The sequence below is a fragment of the Ipomoea nil genome, unplaced genomic scaffold, assembly GCF_001879475.1.
Source record: "Ipomoea nil cultivar Tokyo-kokei standard unplaced genomic scaffold, Asagao_1.1 scaffold0222, whole genome shotgun sequence".
Taxonomy (NCBI): domain Eukaryota; kingdom Viridiplantae; phylum Streptophyta; class Magnoliopsida; order Solanales; family Convolvulaceae; genus Ipomoea; species Ipomoea nil.
Window position 1 is genome coordinate 88834 of NW_017616650.1, and position 19633 is coordinate 108466.

A 19633-nucleotide genomic window follows, 5' to 3' on the forward strand; every position below is an offset into this window, starting at 1 on the left:
AAGGTCAGCGAATCATGTAGCTCACGTACTTGCACAGGTGACTGGTTCTTCTTCTGTCCTTGGGGTTTGAGATCTCATCCCGCCTGATTGTATTTCGGATTTTTTCGTTATTTAATATGAGTTGACTTTAATTTTCAGAAAAAGTACTAGAATCTTATTTCATCCACTTAACTAGTCTTAAATTAATACTGCAATCACATTTTACCCAAAAAAAATTGTAAAAATTAAGGATGTGTTGGGTTCGCACATGTGAATCAGAATCAGAATGAGAATCAAATACTTGGTAATGTTAATGAGTTTTGGTGAAAGTATTTTTCATGTTTAGTAGTATGGTAGAATTTGAATGGTTACCAATATTAATGTTTAATTATGACCGCCGCGCCATTTTTTCTACCTATTATAAGTCTAACTCTTTTGGGCTCTTATTAGTATAGTAGATAGTAAATAATAGACTCCGTACTCCGTAGTATTCAAAAAAAAAAAAAAAAAAAAACTTCCCAAACTAAAATTAATGTGGAGTAATATTATTAATATTAAGGGGTGTTTGGGTGAAACATAGGAGTAAGAATTGTAATTGGAATTAAATATTTAACAATTATAATGGGTTTAAGTATAATAAGTCTTTTTTTGTTTTGTTTTTTTTTTTTTTTGAAATACTCATGATTCTTTACAAGGTAGTATCTGTTCTATATTTTCTCAAACATTTTCAATATAATAAGTCTTTGTGTTTAGTTGATTGGAATAGAGTTAATAGTACTAAAAAAAAAATTCTTTTTGTTTAGTAGTAAATATGAATCAGAATCAAAATAATTAACTAAATAATTATTTATTTATTTAAAATTAAAATAAATAATGAATATATAAAAATATACGAAAAATATCAAATATGTCATTGAGCGTCTCGTTTGTGGGCCATTGAATCTTTAAATTAAAAAATGTGCAATCGAATCATCAAACAAGTAAAATAATGTGTAATTGATACATTTTTTATTTTTTATTTTTTTCTCGTTAGAATTCGATCATACTATTTATATGATTTGTGCTAATAATCACTCTTTCCTCTACCGTACTAGTTGAAACGAAATATTGAAATATAATGTTTTCAACTCAAATTGCATTTTAAAAAAAAAGTCTCAAATTTCATATCATGAATATCAAATTCAATAATATGGTACAAAAGTCTCCAACCAAATTTCACATAATACTATTAATTAATTAAATAACCACATGTTTATTTCATTAAATAGGTTAGGAATTTAATAACATCGATAAGAATAAATCTATTTTAATGAGTAGTTCGAAAGAATAAATCTATTTTAATGAGTTATTTCCTACTCAAAGGTTGAATCCTCAACTAAATCATAAATACCTAGTAAGACTCGACCCCTAGTCATTCTTCCCAAACTTCACTCTTATTGTTAGTAATGTTATATTATATAGTTTATTTGTTTATGGCTATTGTTATAGTTGACTAGTCTTTACTATTGTATAGGAGCTTTTAGTGGTAGCTTCCCTATAGGACTCTATTGTGTAATCTCTTTCCAGTCTGAATGTGATTTGCGTTGTTTCACTTGGTATCAGTTAGCGTCAGGCTAGGAATCCTACCCTGTTTTTTCTCAACCACCTTATCATGTCGACAAATTCCTCTGAACGCACAGTAACCACCACCCCTCCACCACAAACAATCGGGAACTCCCTAAACGCAGCACATCACTTCGTTTCAATAAAATTAAATAGCCGTAATTTTTTATTTTGGCGCACTCAAATTATCCCCTTCTTACGTGGCCAAGGACTTTTAGGCTACATCGATGGCAGCCACGTCTGTCCACCGGCGATCCTCCCTGCGACGGCACAAGCAGCCGACTCCGGCACCACCGCGGCTGCCTTATCAGCCGTCAACCCGGCGCATGCGGCGTGGGTTCAACAGGATCACTGATCCTGTCTCTCTTGATCTCGTCTTTATCCGACGAGGTCATGCCATTAGCGGTTGGCCGGGAAACGTCACGCGATGTCTGGCTCTCCATCAACGACTCGCTGACGTCCTCCACCCGAGCTAGGTGTCTCAATCTACTCGGTCAGTTCCAGACGCTCCGGCAAGGCAACATGTCGGCCTCGAAGTATCTTGGGAAGGCGAAGATGTTGGTCGAAGCTTTGTCCCTGGCCGGTCATCGGCTCTCTCTTGATGAACAGGTCCTCTACGTGTTGAGGGGTCTTCGTCCGGAATTCCGGGCAATGGCGAGTGCTCTCACAGTGGCCGGCACACCGGTGACTCTATCCCAGTTAGGTGATCTTCTGCAGGCGCAAGATTTCATCCCGGGAGATGAATTCGCGATGAGTCCGGGAATGTCGCCCCGACTGCTATGTACGCTGGCCGTGGTGGCCAGTCGAATGGGGGCTCCGGACGTGGTGGCCGGCAGAACAGCAATAGTCGCGGTCGTGAGCGAGGAGGCCGGAATTCCGGTGGTCGTGGCCGTGGCAGCCCTCGCTGCCAAATCTGCAGGAGTCACGGCCACACTGCCGTTTTCTGCAACAGGCGCTACACCGAGCCTCCGCCATCGCCGCACGCTCACGTGGCCGTCGCAGGCACTCCTCCAGCAGAAACTGCCCAGCCGGAAGTCTGGTTTCCAGACACTGGCGCAACCACCCATGCGTTGCCGGACGAGCAAATGATCGGTCATTCCGAACCGTATACTGGAGGTGACGTGTTGAAAGTAGGCAATGTGGCAGGTTTGAATATCTCTCGCATTGGTCGTACAGCTATCCCATCTAATTCCAAACTATTAAATATGTCAGATGTTTTATTTGTTCCGAATCTGTCATTGTCCCTGTTATCTGTTTACCGTTTCACTAACGAAAACAACGTGTTTTTTGAGTTTCATAAAGACTCGTTTTTTGTGAAGGATTGCACTACTCGGGAAATTCTCCTTAAAGGCTCCGCGGTAAGCGGGTTGTATAAGTTGGTGGTGCCACGGTCTCATGTTGCGTTCTTAATAGCAAAAGCATCACCTGCAGTCTGGCATCAACGCTTGGGTCACCCTCATAAACAAGCCCTCCAACGAGTCCTTAAACACTGTCCGGTCATGTCAAATAAAGTTCCTGCGTCAGAAATCTGTTCCGCCTGTCAACGCGGCAAATCATCCCGATTTCCCTTAGATAGAGTGTATACTTCAAGTTTAGAAGTTTTAGATTTGTTGTATACAGATATCTGGGGTCCTTCTCCAGTTATTTCAAATTCTGGCTATTGTTATTTCGTTTTATTTGTAGAAGACTGTACTCGTTTTTGTTGGTTTTACCCCTTACGGTTAAAATCAGATATCTATAAAGTGTTTGATTTGTTTCGGGCGATGGTAGAACGGCAGTTTTCCCGTTCTATCAAAGCCATTCAGTCCGATTTAGGGGGTGAGTATTGTTGCCTACACACCATATTCGAGTCCTTAGGCATCACACACAGACAATCGTGTGCCTATACCCATGAGCAAAACGGCCGTGTTGAACGCCGGAATAGACACATTGTCGAAACCGGTTTGGCCTTATTAGCTGAAAGCTCAACACCGTTAAAATATTGGGATTATGCGTTTGAAACCGCAACTCAACTAATTAATTGTTTACCCTCCTCTGCCGTGTCATATGAATCACCGCGCTTCCGTCTATATAAAACACCACCCCATACACTTTCTTCCGTGTCTTCGGGTGTAAATGCTATCCGTATTTGAGGCCATACAACCGGCATAAAATCGAATATCGATCTACACCCTGTGTCTTCCTAGATTACCCAGTTTCTTTTAGGGGATACCGCTGTATGGACTTAACGACGGGAAAGATATTTATCTGCTGTCATGTGCGTTTTGATGAAACAATCTTCCCTTTTTCTATGCAGACTCCTGTGCAGGTTGATTCAAATCCGGCCCCCGCTCCTACCCATTGGGGAGCCGGGCCCGTAATGATAAATCCTGTCAACACCTCGGTTCTAGATGAACCTCCGATTGCACAGCAGCCGGCTCCCATGGCCATAGAAGCACCACCTCAGACTGGTGCAAGACGGGGCCGCCCACCGGGCCGCACCAAAAGAACTCGTGCAGAGGTTGAGGACCATGTCATGCGCACCAGGGGTAAAACTCGGGATCACGACGAGCAGTTCTACGCTCTTAACACCACCGTGGACCCCACTTGCTACTCCCAGGCTGTAGGTCATCCGCAATGGCGTGATGCTATGACTGATACTCTTCTCCGTCAGTTATCAACAGCCTTTAAATTCCGTGATCTTGGGGTACCTCACTTTTTCTTAGGGATAGAAACAGTGTCTTCCGGTGATGGGCTTATCTTATCTCAGCGACGGTATATGAAAGATATCCTGACGAGGTCAGGAATGACGGACTGTAAGGCTCTAGCTACTCCAGCAGCAGTAACGCAACCGGCCACGCCCTCCTTAACTCCTTTTGAGAACCCGACTCAGTATCGTAGGATTGTAGGAGCTCTACAGTATCTAACCATCACCAGGCCTGATCTCTCCTACTCGGTAAACAGGTTGTGCCAGTTCATGCATTCTCCCACGGACGACCACTGGGCTCTACTCAAGCGAGTGTTGAGGTACATTAAGGGCACTCAGGACTACGGGCTTCGTCTGTCAATGTCTTCCTCTTCCGATCTTCATGCTTACACTGACTCAGATTGGGCTGGATGTCCCGTCGACCGCAAGTCTACTAGTGCCGTGTTCTTAGGTGACAATCTTGTTTCATGGGTCTCCCGCAAGCAGCGTACTGTCGCCAGGTCTTCCACAGAGGCAGAGTACAAAGGGCTTGCTGATGTTACCGCCGAAGTCACTTGGGTTGTCTCGTTACTCCGTGAACTATGGCTGCACTCTGGCTCACCAGCCACCCTATGGTGTGACAACCTAGGGGCCACTTACCTAGCAGCAAATCCAGTTTTTCACGCCCGCACGAAGCATGTTGAGATCGATTATCACTTCGTTCGGGACAAGGTCGCTTATGGGGATTTCATTGTCAGTTTTGTCTCAACCAAGGATCAGCTAGCCGATATCTTCACTAAACCACTACCAGCTCCACGCTATCAGGCTCTGCGAGACAAGCTCAATGTTGTCGCCCTCCAACCTTGTGCTTGAGGGGGTGTGTTAGTAATGTTATATTATATAGTTTATTTGTTTATGGCATTGTTATAATTGACTAGTTTTTACTATTGTATAGGAGCTTTTAGTGGTATGTAGCTTCCCTATAGGACTCTATTGTGTAATCTCTTTCCAGTCTGAATGTGATTTGCGTTGTTTCACTCTTATGACCCTAAACTGCGCATGAGAGCAAATGAGTTATTTCCTCTGCACAGGAATAATCACCTTAACTTCTTCTTGAATCCATAGAGATAACTTCTTCTTCTTCTTCTTTAAAAAAAAAAAAAAAGTAAAAAAAAAATCCATTTACGCACAAATAATTATATTTTATTATGTCTACATGGCTACACCTGCACGCACTGGCATACGTAAACAAGCTCAAGTGAGAATAAGGCTTCTCAAAAAAGAAAAGAAAAAAATAACCTCATCTGTCCATCTGAAATTATTGAACAAGCACTGGCTAAAAATAAGGAAATAAATGTGGTCCCAATTTATGAATATTACAAACTTTAAATGTACATTAGGTAAAGTAAGAGTGCACTCAAATTTGTTGTACCGTAACATATCAATGCAATAAATATGAGCACATTATTCTTAGATCTTGAGTAAACTCTTAATTACTAGTATTATTGCATGCATTCTTCTCAAGTCTAGTGCATGTCTAAAAATTTATAATAATTGAAAAAAAAAAATTATAGTTGATCATCCCGGATGAATGAATGATATTATTCTACATTTTGTACGAGAAGCATTGAACCCATATAATCCTTATACACACATTATTATTATTATTATTATTATTATTATTATTATTATTATTTGTTAATCCAAAATACCTGATTGAGTAAGCAATCATTATTGCATGGACCATGGTTTATACAGAACCATAAATAAAAAATACATTTTTAAAATATTAAAAGTACATTATATATATATATATATATATATATATATATATATATATATATATATATATATATATATATATATATATATATATATATATATATATAATAAAGTACATTATTTGAGTGTACATGACTTTTTATATATATCAAATAATGTACATTCAATACATAAATTATGTACTTTTATTATATTAAAAATGTATATTGCATTCATGATCCACATAGCTATGTGGACCATGGTCCACACAATAATTTTTCTTGAGGAAATGGGTAGTACTCTGTAGGCAATTTATATCCTGCACCACGGCGCGCGTTGCATTGTGCGCCCAGATGCAAAACGACGTCGTTTCAATTTTTTTTTTCTGATTCGGATGTACATAATTGTATAAAAAGAATGTACATAATTGTATAAACAAATATACATAATTGTATGAACAAATATACATAATCACAGCAACTTCCTACCGCGCCTCCCAAAACGCCATCGTTTTGGGAGGCGCGCGTCACATAATGCTACGCGCGCCGTGATATAGGGTATACCGATTGGTACTCTGTATTATTTTGTTATTGGGCTACAGATTATGGACCGGAAACATACTGTTTCGTGGAATGCTTTGAAAGCCCAGCACATATTCGAAAGTCCAAATTCATGCCTTCTCTGATTTTGACTGGGCTGGCTGTCCGGAGGATCGAAAATCTATAAGTGACTTTGCTTTGTTTCTTGGCTCTAATCTTGTGTCCTGGGTCAGCAAAAAACAAAGAATTGTGGCTAGATCCTCTACTCAGGTCGAATATAAAGCTCTAGCATATGTTCGTGTTGAAGTAACTTGGATTGTTTCACTACTGCGTGAGATCAAAGTTCCAAGTATCAATGTCTCTAAACTATGGTGCGATAATCTTTGTGCTACTTATATGTGTGCAAATCCTATCTTCCATGCTCGTACCAAGCACGTTGAGATAGATTATCATTGTGTTCGAGATAAAGTTGCTATTGGAGATATTCAAGTCAATTTCATCCCAACAAAAGATAAACTTGTAGACATATTCACAAAAGCTTTGCCTAGTTCTGATTTTCTTTTCTTAGAGGCAAACTACAGTTACTAGCATACCATGTGCTTGAGAGAGAGTATTAGGACTAATATTAGGATTCTATATATATGAGTCACAAAATGACTCCCTATCCTAGCCTCCCTATGATTTCTACTCCGATCCCAATCCTAGTTTGCCTATTATTCCTCTGGTATATATTCATTAAAGATTACTTGTCATATCAATCCTGCGTTTTGCTCTTGAATTTCTAGGTAACATTTGGTGCAGGTTAAAGTTTTTGCCTCCAACATGGCTACTTTGAGATACCTTCTACCCCAAGTAAAGTCAAGTAGTGCTGCGCATTATGACCACACAAATGATCTATGGTTTAAGAACAGGTATAGTGGTGCTGAGGAAGAGAAAACTGCTGTTATCAAGGCAAACCCAGTGCCCCCTTATATGAAAAGGGCTGGATTTAGGCCATCTAAGCTTGAGGATTTTGGAGATGGAGGTGCATTCCCTGAAATTCATTATGCACAGTATCCTCTTGATATGGGGAGAAAGAAGGACTGGAAACCTGCGGACAAGACATTACCTGTTACTGTTGATGAGCATTGTGATGTGAGATATGATGCAATTGTGAAGCATAATGAAAATTCAAAGAAAATTGTGTATTCTCAGCATAAAGACCTTATTCCCAAGGTTGTGAAAGATGATGAAAACAATGAAGAGAAGCAGAAGATAATTGAGGACACCACCATGGAGACGAAAGCAGCCCTTGAGAAGATTGTGAATGTGAGGTTGAGTGCTGCACAGCCCAAAAATGTTCCCACACAATCTTCAGATTCTAAGTTTATTAAATACAAGCCATCACAACAATCAGCAGCTTTTAACTCAGGTGCAAAGGAGAGGATCATTAGGATGGTGGAAATGCCTGTGGACCCTTTGGAGCCACCAATGTTCAAACACAAAAGGGTACCAAAGGCTTCTGGCTCTCCCCCTGTGCCTGTTATGCATTCTCCTCCTCGTCCCGTGACTGTGAAGGACCAACAAGACTGGAAGATTCCTCCTTGTATTTCCAACTGGAAGAACCCGAAAGGTTATACAATTCCACTCGACAAGCGTCTTGCTGCTGATGGTAGGGAACTTCAGGAGGTCCAGATCAATGACATCTTTGCAAAAATTGTCCGAGGCTTTATATGTAGCTGAACAGAAGGCTAGAGATGCAGTTGCGATGCGGTCAAAGGTGCAGAAGCGATGCGGTCAAAGGGATCGGGACCGTGATGTCGGTGAGAAAATGTCCTCAACTAGTGGCACAAGAGGAGAGGTCATGTATGATCAGAGGTTATTTAACCAGGAGAAGGGGATGGAATCTGGTTTTGCCATTGATGATGCATGGTGGTGCAGATGAACAACTGGATAAAATTATGAAAACAGACCGTTTTATACCGGACAAGGGATTTACTAGAGATAGGCCTGTAGAGTTTGAGAAGGAGGCTGAGGAGGCAGATCCATTTGGGTTAGACCAGTTCTTAACTGAGGTCAAGAAGGGTAAAAAAGCCATGGACAAAGTAGGCAGTGGAGGTACCATGAAGGCCAGTGCTGGCTCCACTCGAGATGGTTATGAAGGAGGATCTAGTAGATCAAGGATTAACTTTGAGAGGGGACGTTAAGATGTATCTTTGCAAAAGAGTCTATGCTCGCCCAGGTCATGAAGAATTCGACACTCCAAACTCTAAATTGTCTTTTTATGTTCCTTGTGTGGTTTTACAGAGTTGTTAGACTCAAACTATTGATACGATTTGGTTTCTTCCTTTGTTTCATGCTATTCTGTATCATATTTAAATTGCCTAATAGGCACTGTTTCCAATCATTATAAGAACCAGTAAACTTTGAAGATATCTTTTATCTTTTATTCTTGCTAGCATATCTTTTATTAGTTACTCCAAGCTGTTGATACCTCCCGTCCTTTCATTGAAGTCTAACGGTTGCTCTGGATGCTAATCTTCTTAATGCATTTCAATCAACATAAATTGATAGCTCGAATACGATTGCGTCCAAGCCAAAGCTCTTGTAGATTTGTTAAAGTTTGCAGATTCTCCATTACCTAATCAGAAGGATACTTAAAATTATGTCTCTTTTTTCCCCAGTAAACCATACTGTACAATCTAAACCATACAGAAACACATCTTCAGATTTGCAGCGTGGGGTGGAAGCCTACGTTGCTGCATGGCAGCATGCTTTTTTGCCTTCTTCACATACGCCTGGTTCAAATAATGCTGAAACAGTGTGGAGCCCACCACCAGAGGGTGTCCTCAAATATAATGTGGATGCCGCTCTCTTTGACAATGCCATGGGTTTTGGAGCTGTTTTGCTTGATCATGGGGGTCATTTTGTGGCTGCGTACAGTGGTCGTTTACATGGTGCGAGAGACCCTTATTTTGCACAATCAATGGCAATTAAGGAAGCATTAACGTGGCTAAAGGGACGTAACACGAACAATTATATTATTGAGTCTGATTATATTGTTTAAACTTCTGCTTTAGTTTCAATTCAGTGTGTCGAGACTCTTCTTATGTTGATTTTATTATTAAGTAATGTTGGTCTATTGCTAGTGACATTGGGAACGTTGTTGTTCGCCATGTCAAAAGGTCGGCGAATTATGTAGCTCACTTGCTTGGACGTGCGACTGATTCTTCTTCTGTCCTTGGAGTTTGGGATCTCATCCCGCTTGATTGTATTTGGAATTTGTTCGTTATTTCAGACGAGTTGGCTTTAATTTTACTAGAATCTTATTTCATCCATTTAACTAGTCTTTCCGAAATTAATACTGCAATCACATTTTACCAAAAAAAAAAAAAAATCGTAAAAATTAATTAGGGTGTGTTGGGTTCGCACATGTGAATCAGAATCAAATACTTGGTAATGGTAATGAGTTTTGGTGAAAGTATTTTGCATGTTTGGTAGTATGGTAGAATAGGAATGATTACCAATATTATTGTTTAGGAAATAATAGTAATAGTAATAGTAATAGTACGTAATAGTGATAGTGATAGTGATAGTGATAGTGATAGTGATAGTAATAGTAATAGTAATAGTGATAGTGATAGTGATAGTGATAGTGATAGTGATAATAATAGTAATAGTAATAGTAATAGTAATAGTAATTTCCCATTCGTACAATAATTCTGCGTTAAAATTCTATTCTAATATTATAAAATAGTGTAATACAATTCCTATTTTAATCTATACTATATATAAAAACAAAATCCTATAATTTTAACTTTCCACCCAATTCCTAAAAAATCTCTCTTCCTAATAAAATATATTGATTTCTACTTTCCCATTCGTACAATAATTCTGCGTTAAAATTCTATTCTAATATTATAAAATAGTGTAATACAATTCATATTTTAATCTATACTATATATAAAAACAATTCTTTACATTCAAATTCATCAATTGATTGTATTCACTACATTATCCCTAAAATGTCTTTATTAAAATATATATATATATATATATATATATATATATATATATATATATATATATATATATATATATATATATATATATATATATATTCATTATCAATAAATTAATTAAGAGAAATAATTTTATTACTTATATTGTTTTTATTTTTCTTCAATTTAAAAACTCTTTACATTCAAATTCGTCAATTGATTATATTCACTATATTGTCTATTATCTTTTTTGTGCACTATTTTTTAATTAAATATAAAAATTATAATACAAAATAATGCTATATATTTATTTACCAAGTATTTTATTAATATCATGAAAAAATTAAAAAATATATAATTAATAAAGCCATTTATATTAACTACTTGAGGGATTTGTTGACAAAGAGAGTATTCAAACCACACAATAAATTGAAGTGAGAAATTACCTCGCAATGTCCTTTGACAATCAGCAATTAGCGATTAGCATTAGCGGATTTGACCAGCGAATTCTATCAACGGTAGGTAAAAAGATATTTGAAAAAATTAGCTGTTTAGATTAACATGTAAAATGACCTAAGGGTATATATATATAATAATAATAATAATAATAATAATAATAATAATAATAATAATAATAATAATAATAATAATAATAATAGTTTTAAAAATAATAATAATAATAATTATTATTATTATTATTTAATAAAAAAATAAAATAAAAAAATAAAACAAATAAAACATATGGAGAGCCGAATGTTCCGCTTCCCTTAATTTTGTCACTTTTCCCACATCGGTGGCAAAAGTGGCATGGGAGCCTTGAGGCTCCTATAAAAGGAGCCTTTAAAGCTCCATTTTAAAAATTAACCTTGCCCATCCGTTGATGGGCAAGCAGTGAGCCAGCGAAACTGGCTCTTGTTATTCGAGAAGTCGAAATGTCTCTACAGTAATTTTTTTTTTTTTTTAAATATAGAGGTGTTTTGGGGAAATTATTCTAAAAAAACGCTAAGTGAAAATATTGTAAATTGCAATGTTTGTATTTTCAGTGATTTGGAACAAATTGTTGCTTCAAACTGTTGAATAACCAAACACTTTCTTTAGCATTTTGATCTTTAGGTTACATCGTATTTACCTATTGTTGAATATCTTTGGGTGACATTATAATTAAAATTTTTAAATTTTTACTATATCTAAATTCCTTAAATTAGGAATTTCTTTATCCATAATAATTTATTCAACAATAATGGTTGAACTAAATGAACACTGAGCAAAACACCTAAAGGACTGGTACATACCGTTGTTCATTCATTGATCTTGTATATATATGCACTCTTTAAATATATTAAAACCCTTTGCAACAACAAATATACTTTGTTACTATATATTTAAAAAAAGTTTAGTAACAATTATAATGAATCTCCTATATTACATTATATTTTATTCGGAATAAGGGTTAAATAGGCCATCGAACTGCATACAATAATGCAATTAGGCCACTGAACCTAAAAAAGCTACAATTAGATCCATAAACTAATCATTTTCTTGCAATTTTTTTAATTTGTAAGTTTTATAGGTTGCTAGCAAAGTAGCAGGTCAATTTTAATTTAAAATATTTTTAAAAATATTGTTATTTAAAATAATTATTTAAAATTTATAAACAAAAAAAAAAAAAAAAGATCAGATCGTCTCCGGCCATGGATTCGTCTCCATGGCTGGAGACGTCTTCGTCTCTAGCCGGTCGGAGACGAAGAAGTTATCTTCGCCTCCTACCAGAGACGAAGAGTCTCTTCGTCTCCGGCCATGGAGACGAAGATAACTTCTCCCTCTCTGGCCACGGAGACGAAGAGCTCTTCGTCTCCGGCTATGGAGTCTCCATGGCTGTAGACGATCTAATTTGTTTTTTTTTTTTTTTTTTTTTTTTTTTTTTTAATTTTAAATAATTATTTTAAATAATAATATTTTAAAAATATTTTAAATTAAAGGTGACCTACTAGCAACATGGAAAATTTACAAATTAGACTAATTGCAAGAAAATGGTTAGTTTAGTGATCTAATTGTAGTTTTTTTTTAGGTTTAGTTGCCTAATTGCATTATTGTGTGCAGTTCGATGACCTATTTGACCCTTATTCCTATTTTATTCATATACTATAAGTTACATATTTAAATGAACAAATTTGACATTAAATTACTTATGTATGAACTTCTCATATATAATCTTGCATTAATATACTTTCAAATATTTATTTAATTATAAACATTGGATAGAAAAAATGACCATCAAATTATTAAATCAAATGAATGGTTGAGATTGTTCATATTTTAATTTTTCCTTGAGATTTTCAAATTTATCCTTAATTATATGATTATCCATTAACTTTTTCGTTAAATACCATTAATTCACCGTTAGTCTAATTTTAATATTAAAGTCTAATGCTTTCAAAAAAAATATTAAAGTCTAATATAGAATTATAACAACACCATTCATCTAATTCTAATATTAATTAAAAGTCTTAATAGAACTCTAACGACAAATCTACTGTTGGAATCTCCTCAAACAATATTAGTATATATTTAATATTTTATGCCCTAATTCTTATTTGCTCTCCCTTATGTCCCGTATTTGGTTTCAACCATACCCATACAATTATTTTATTGACAATTATAATTAATCTTGACTATATTACCTTGCATTTGTAAACTTATTTAAATATGCAAATTCAACATTCAATTATCTATGCATGAACAATTCCAATATAATCTTGTCTTGATATACTTTAAAGTACTCATTTAAAAAAAAAAAATATTGGGCATTATCTCAATCGCGCAATGCGCGTAAAAAACTAGTATAAAAATAAAATCCTGAAATTTTAACTTTCGGCCAATTCCTAAAAAATCTCTCTTCCTAATAAAATATATTGATTTCAATTTTTCCATTCATACAATAATTCTGCGTTAAAATTCTATTCCAATATTATAAAATAGTGTAATACAATTCTTATTTTAATCTATACTATATATAAAAACGAAATCCTGAAATTTTAACTTCCCGCCCAATTCCTAAAAAATCTCTAATCCTAATAAAATATATTGATTTCTACTTTCCCATTCGTACAATAATTCTGCGTTAAAATTCTATTTTAATATTATGAAATAGTGTAATTCAATTACTATTTTAATCTATACTATATATAAAAACAAAATTTTAAAATTTTAACTTCCCGCCCAATTCCTAAAAAATCTCTCTACCTTATAAAATATATTGATTTCTACTTTCCCATTCGTACAATAATTCAACGTTAAAATTCTATTTTAATTATAACACAGTGTAATACAATTCTTATTATAATCTAAACTATATATAAAAACAAAATCCTGAAATTTTAAGTTCACGCCAATTCCTAAAAATCTCTCTTCCTAATAAAATATATTGATTTCTACTGTCCTATTTGTACAATAATTCTGCATTAAAAGTCTATTCTAATATTAAAAAATAGTGTAATACAATTCTTATTGTAATCTATACTATATATAAAAACAAAATCAAGAAATTTTAACTTTCCGCCCAATTCCTTAAAAATCTCTTTTTCTAATAAAATATATTGTTTTCTACTTTCCCATTCATACAATTATTCTGCGTTAAAATTTTATTCTAATATTATAAAATAGTGTAATACAATTCCTATTTTAATCTATACTATATATAAAAACAAAATCCTGAAATTTTAACTTCTCGCCCAATTCCTAAAAAATCTCACTTCCTAATAAAATATATTGATTTCTATTTTTCCATTCATACAATAATTCTACGTTAAAATTCTATTCTAATATTGTAAAATAGTGTAATATAATTCTTATTTTAATCTATACTATATATAAAAACAAAATCCTGAAATTTTAACTTCCCGCCCAATTTCTAAAAAATCTCTAATCCTAATAAAATATATTGATTTCTACTTTCCCATTCGTACAATAATTCTGGGTTAAAATTCTATTTTAATATTATGATATAGTGTAATTCAATTCCTATTTTAATCTATACTATATATAAAAACAAAATTTTAAAATTTTAACTTCTCGCCCAATTCCTAAAAAATCTATCTACCTTATAAAATATATTGATTTCTACTTTCCCATTCGTACAATAATTCTACGTTAAAATTCTATTCTAATATTATAAAACAGTATAACACAATTCTTATTATAATCTATACTAAGTATAAAAACAAAATCCTGAAATTTTAACTTCCCGCCCAATTCCTAAAAAATCTCTCTTCCTAATAAAATATAATGATTTCTATTTTCCCATTCGTACAATAACTCTGCTTTAAAATTCAATTCTAATATTATAAAATAATGTAATACAATTCCTATTTTAATCTATACTATATATAAAAGTAAAATCCTGAAATTTTAAACTCCCGCCCAATTCCTAAAAAATCTCTCTACCTAATAAAATACATTGATTTCTACTTTCCAATTCTTACAATAATTCTGCGTTAAAATTCTATTCTAATATTATAAAATAGTGTAATACAATTCCTATTTTAATCTATACTATATATAAAAACAAAATCCTGAAATTTTAACCTCCCGCCCTATTCCTAAAAAATTTCTCTTCCTAATAAAATATAGTGATTTCTACTTTGCCATTCGTACAAAAATTCTGCGTTAAAATTCTATTTTAATATTATGAAATAGTGTAATTCAATTCCTATATAGTGATTTCTACTTTGCCATTCGTACAAAAATTCTGCGTTAAAATTCTATTTTAATATTTTGAAATAGTGTAATTCAATTCCTATTTTAATCTATACTATATATAAAAACAAAATTCTAAAATTCTAACTTCCCGCCCAATTCCTAAAAAATCTCTCTACCTTATAAAATATATTGATTTCTACTTTCCCATTCGTAGAATAATTCGACGTTAAAATTCTATTCTAATATTATAAAACAGTGTAATACAAATCTTATTGTAATCTATACTATATATAAAAACGTAATCCTGAAAATTTTAACTTCACGCCCAATTCCGAAAAAATCTCTCTTCTTAATAAAATATATTGATTTCTACTATCCCATTCGTACAATAATTTTACGTTAAAATTCTATTCTAATATTTTATAACTGTGTAATACAATTCTTATTGTAATCTATACTATATATAAAAACAAAATCCAAAAATTTTAACTTTCCGCCCAATTCCTTAAAAATCTCTCTTTCTAATAAAATATTTTGATTTCTACTTTCCCATTCGTATAATAATTCTGCGTTAAAATTCTATTCTAATATTATAAAATAGTGTAATACAATTCTTATTTTAATCTATACTATATATAAAAACAAAATTCTGAAATTTTAACTTTCCGCCCAATTCCAAAAAAATCTCTCTTCCTAATAAAATATATTGATTTCTACTTTTCAATTCGTACAATAATTCTGCGTTAAAATTCTATTCTAATATTATGAAATAGTGTAATACAATTCCTATTTTAATCTATACTATATATAAAAACAAAATCCTGAAATTTTAACTTTCGGCCAATTCCTAAAAAATCACTCTTCCTAATAAAATATATTGATTTCTATTTTTCCATTCATACAATAATTCTGCGTTAAAATTCTATTCTAATACTATAAAATAGTGTAATACAATTCTTATTTTAATCTATACTATATATAAAAACAAAATCTTGAAATTTTAACTTCCTGCCCAATTCCTAAAAAATCTCTAATCCTAATAAAATATATTGATTTCTACTTTCCCATTCGTACAATAATTCTGCTTTAAAATTCTATTCTAATATTATAAAATAGTGTAATACAATTCCTATTTTAATCTATACTATATATAAAAGTAAAATCCTGAAATTTTAAACTCCCGCCCAATTCCTAAAAAATCTCTCTACCTAATAAAATACATTGATTTCTACTTTCCAATTCGTACAATAATTCTGCGTTAAAATTCTATTCTAATATTATAAAATAGTGTAATACAATTCCTATTTTAATCTATACTATATATAAAAACAAAATCCTGAAATTTTAACCTCCCGCCCAATTCCTAAAAAATTTCTCTTCCTAATAAAATATAGTGATTTCTACTTTGCCATTCGTACAAAAATTCTGCGTTAAAATTCTATTTTAATGTTATGAAATAGTGTAATTCAATTCCTATATAGTGATTTCTACTTTGCCATTCGTACAATAATTCTGCGTTAAAATTCTATTTTAATACTATAAAATAGTGTAATTCAATTCCTATTTTAATCTATACTATATATAAAAACAAAATCCTGAAATTTTAACTTCCAGCCCAATTCCTAAAAAATCTCTAATCCTAATAAAATATATTGATTTCTACTTTCCCATTTGTACAATAATTCGACGTTAAAATTCTATTCTAATATTATAAAACAGTGTAATACAAATCTTATTGTAATCTATACTATATATAAAAACGTAATCCTGAAAATTTTAACTTCACGCCCAATTCCTAAAAATCTCTCTTCTTAATAAAATATATTGATTTCTACTATCCCATTCGTACAATAATTCTACGTAAAAATTCTATTCTAATATTTTATAACTGTGTAATACAATTCTTATTGTAATCTATACTATATATAAAAATAAAATCCAAAAATTTTAACTTTCCGCCCAATTCCTTAAAAATCTCTCTTTCTAATAAAATATTTTGATTTCTACTTTCCCATTCGTACAATAATTCTGCGTTAAAATTCTATTCTAATATTATAAAATAGTGTAATACAATTCTTATTTTAATCTATACTATATATAAAAACAAAATTCTGAACTTTTAACTTTCCGCCCAATTCCTAAAAAATCTCTCTTCCTAATAAAATATATTGATTTCTACTTTTCAATTCGTACAATAATTCTGCGTTAAAATTCTATTCTAATATTATGAAATAGTGTAATACAATTCCTATTTTAATCTATACTATATATAAAAACAAAATCCTGAAATTTTATCTTTCGGCCAATTCCTAAAAGAACTCTCTTCCTAATAAAATATATTGATTTCTATTTTTCCATTCATACAATAATTCTGCTTTAGAATTCTATTCTAATACTATAAAATAGTGTAATACAATTCTTATTTTAATCTACACTATATATAAAAACAAAATCCTGAAATTTTAACTTCCAGCCCAATTCCTAAAAAATCTCTAATCCTAATAAAATATATTGATTTCTACTTTCCCATTCGTACAATAATTCTGCGTTAAAATTCTATTTTAATATTATGAAGTAGTGTAATTCAATTACTATTTTAATCTATAGTACATATAAAAACAAAATTTTAAAATTTTAACTTCCCGCCCAATTCCTAACAAATCTCTCTACCTTATAAAATATATTAATTTCTACTTTCCATTCGTACAATAATTATACGTTAAAATTCTATTCTAATATTATAAAACAGTGTAATACAATTCTTATTATAATCTATACTATATATAAAAACGTAATCCTGAAAACTTTAACTTCACACCCAATTCCTAAAAATCTCTCTTCTTAATAAAATATATTGATTTCTACTATCCCATTCGTACAATAATTCTACATTATAATTCTATTCTAATATTTTATAACAGTGTAATACAATTCTTATTGTAATCTATACTATATATAAAAACAAAATCCAAAAATTTTAACTTTCCGCCCAATTCCTTAAAAATCTCTCTTTCTAATAAAATATATTGATTTCTACTTTCCCATTCGTACAATAATTCTGCGTTAAAATTTCTATTCTAATATTATAAAATAGTGTAATACAATTCTCATTTTAATCTATACTATATATAAAAACAAAATTCTGAAATTTTAACTTTCCGCCTAATTCCTAAAAAATCTCTCTTCCAAATAAAATATATTGATTTCTACTTTTCCTTTCGTACAATAATTCTGCGTTAAAATTCTATTCTAATATTATGAAATAGTGTAATACAATTCCTATTTTAATCTATACTATATATAAAAACAAAATCCAAAAATTTTAACTTTCCGCCCAATTCATTAAAAATCTCTCTTTCTAATAAAATATATTGATTTCTACTTTTCCCATTCGTACAAGAACTCTGCGTTAAAATTCTATTCTAATATTATAAAATAGTGTAATACAATTCTTATTTTAATCTATACTATATATAAAAACAAAATTCTGAAATTTTAACTTTCCGCCCAATTCCTAAAAAATCTCTCTTCCTAATAAAATATATTGATTTCTACTTTTACTTTCGTACAATAATTCTGCGTAAAAATTCTATTCAAATATTATAAAACAGTGTAATACAAATCTTATTGTAATCTATACTATATATAAAAACGTAATCCTGAAAATATTAACTTCACGCCCAATTCCTAAAAATCTCTCTTCTTAATAAAATATATTGATTTCTACTATCCCATTCGTACAATAATTCTACGTTAAAATTCTATTCTAATATTTTATAACTGTGTAATACAATTCTTATTGTAATCTATACTATATATAAAAACAAAATCCAAAAATTTTAACTTTCCGCCCAATTCCTTAAAAATCTCTCTTTCTAATAAAATATTTTGATTTCTATTTTCCCATTCGTACAATAATTCTGTGTTAAAATTCTATTCTAATATTATAAAATAGTGTAATACAATTCTTATTTTAATCTATACTATATATAAAAACAAAATCTTGAAATTTTAACTTCCAGCCCAATTCCTAAAAAATCTCTAATCCTAATAAAATATATTGATTTCTACTTTCCCATTCGTACAATAATTCTGCGTTAAAATTCTATTTTAATATTATGAAATAGAGTAATTCAACTACTATTTTAATCTATACTATATATAAAAACAAAATTTTAAAATTTTAACTTCCCACCCAATTCCTAACAAATCTCTCTACCTTATAAAATATATTAATTTCTACTTTCCCATTCGTACAATAATTCTACGTTAAAATTCTATTCTAATATTATAAAACAGTGTAATACAATTCTTATTTTAATCTATACTCTATATAAAAACAAAATCCTAAAATTTTAAGTTCACGCCCAATTCCTAAAAATCTCTCTTCCTAATAAAATATATTGATT

The 19633-nt window shown here is 31.9% G+C and overlaps 2 pseudogenes; both read left to right on the forward strand.

Moving 5' to 3' along the window:
- The window catches only part of LOC109192962, an 83042-nt pseudogene that overhangs the window by 4146 nt on the left and 59263 nt on the right, over window positions 1–19633 (forward strand).
- On the forward strand, window positions 305–8470 carry LOC109193591 (annotated as a pseudogene).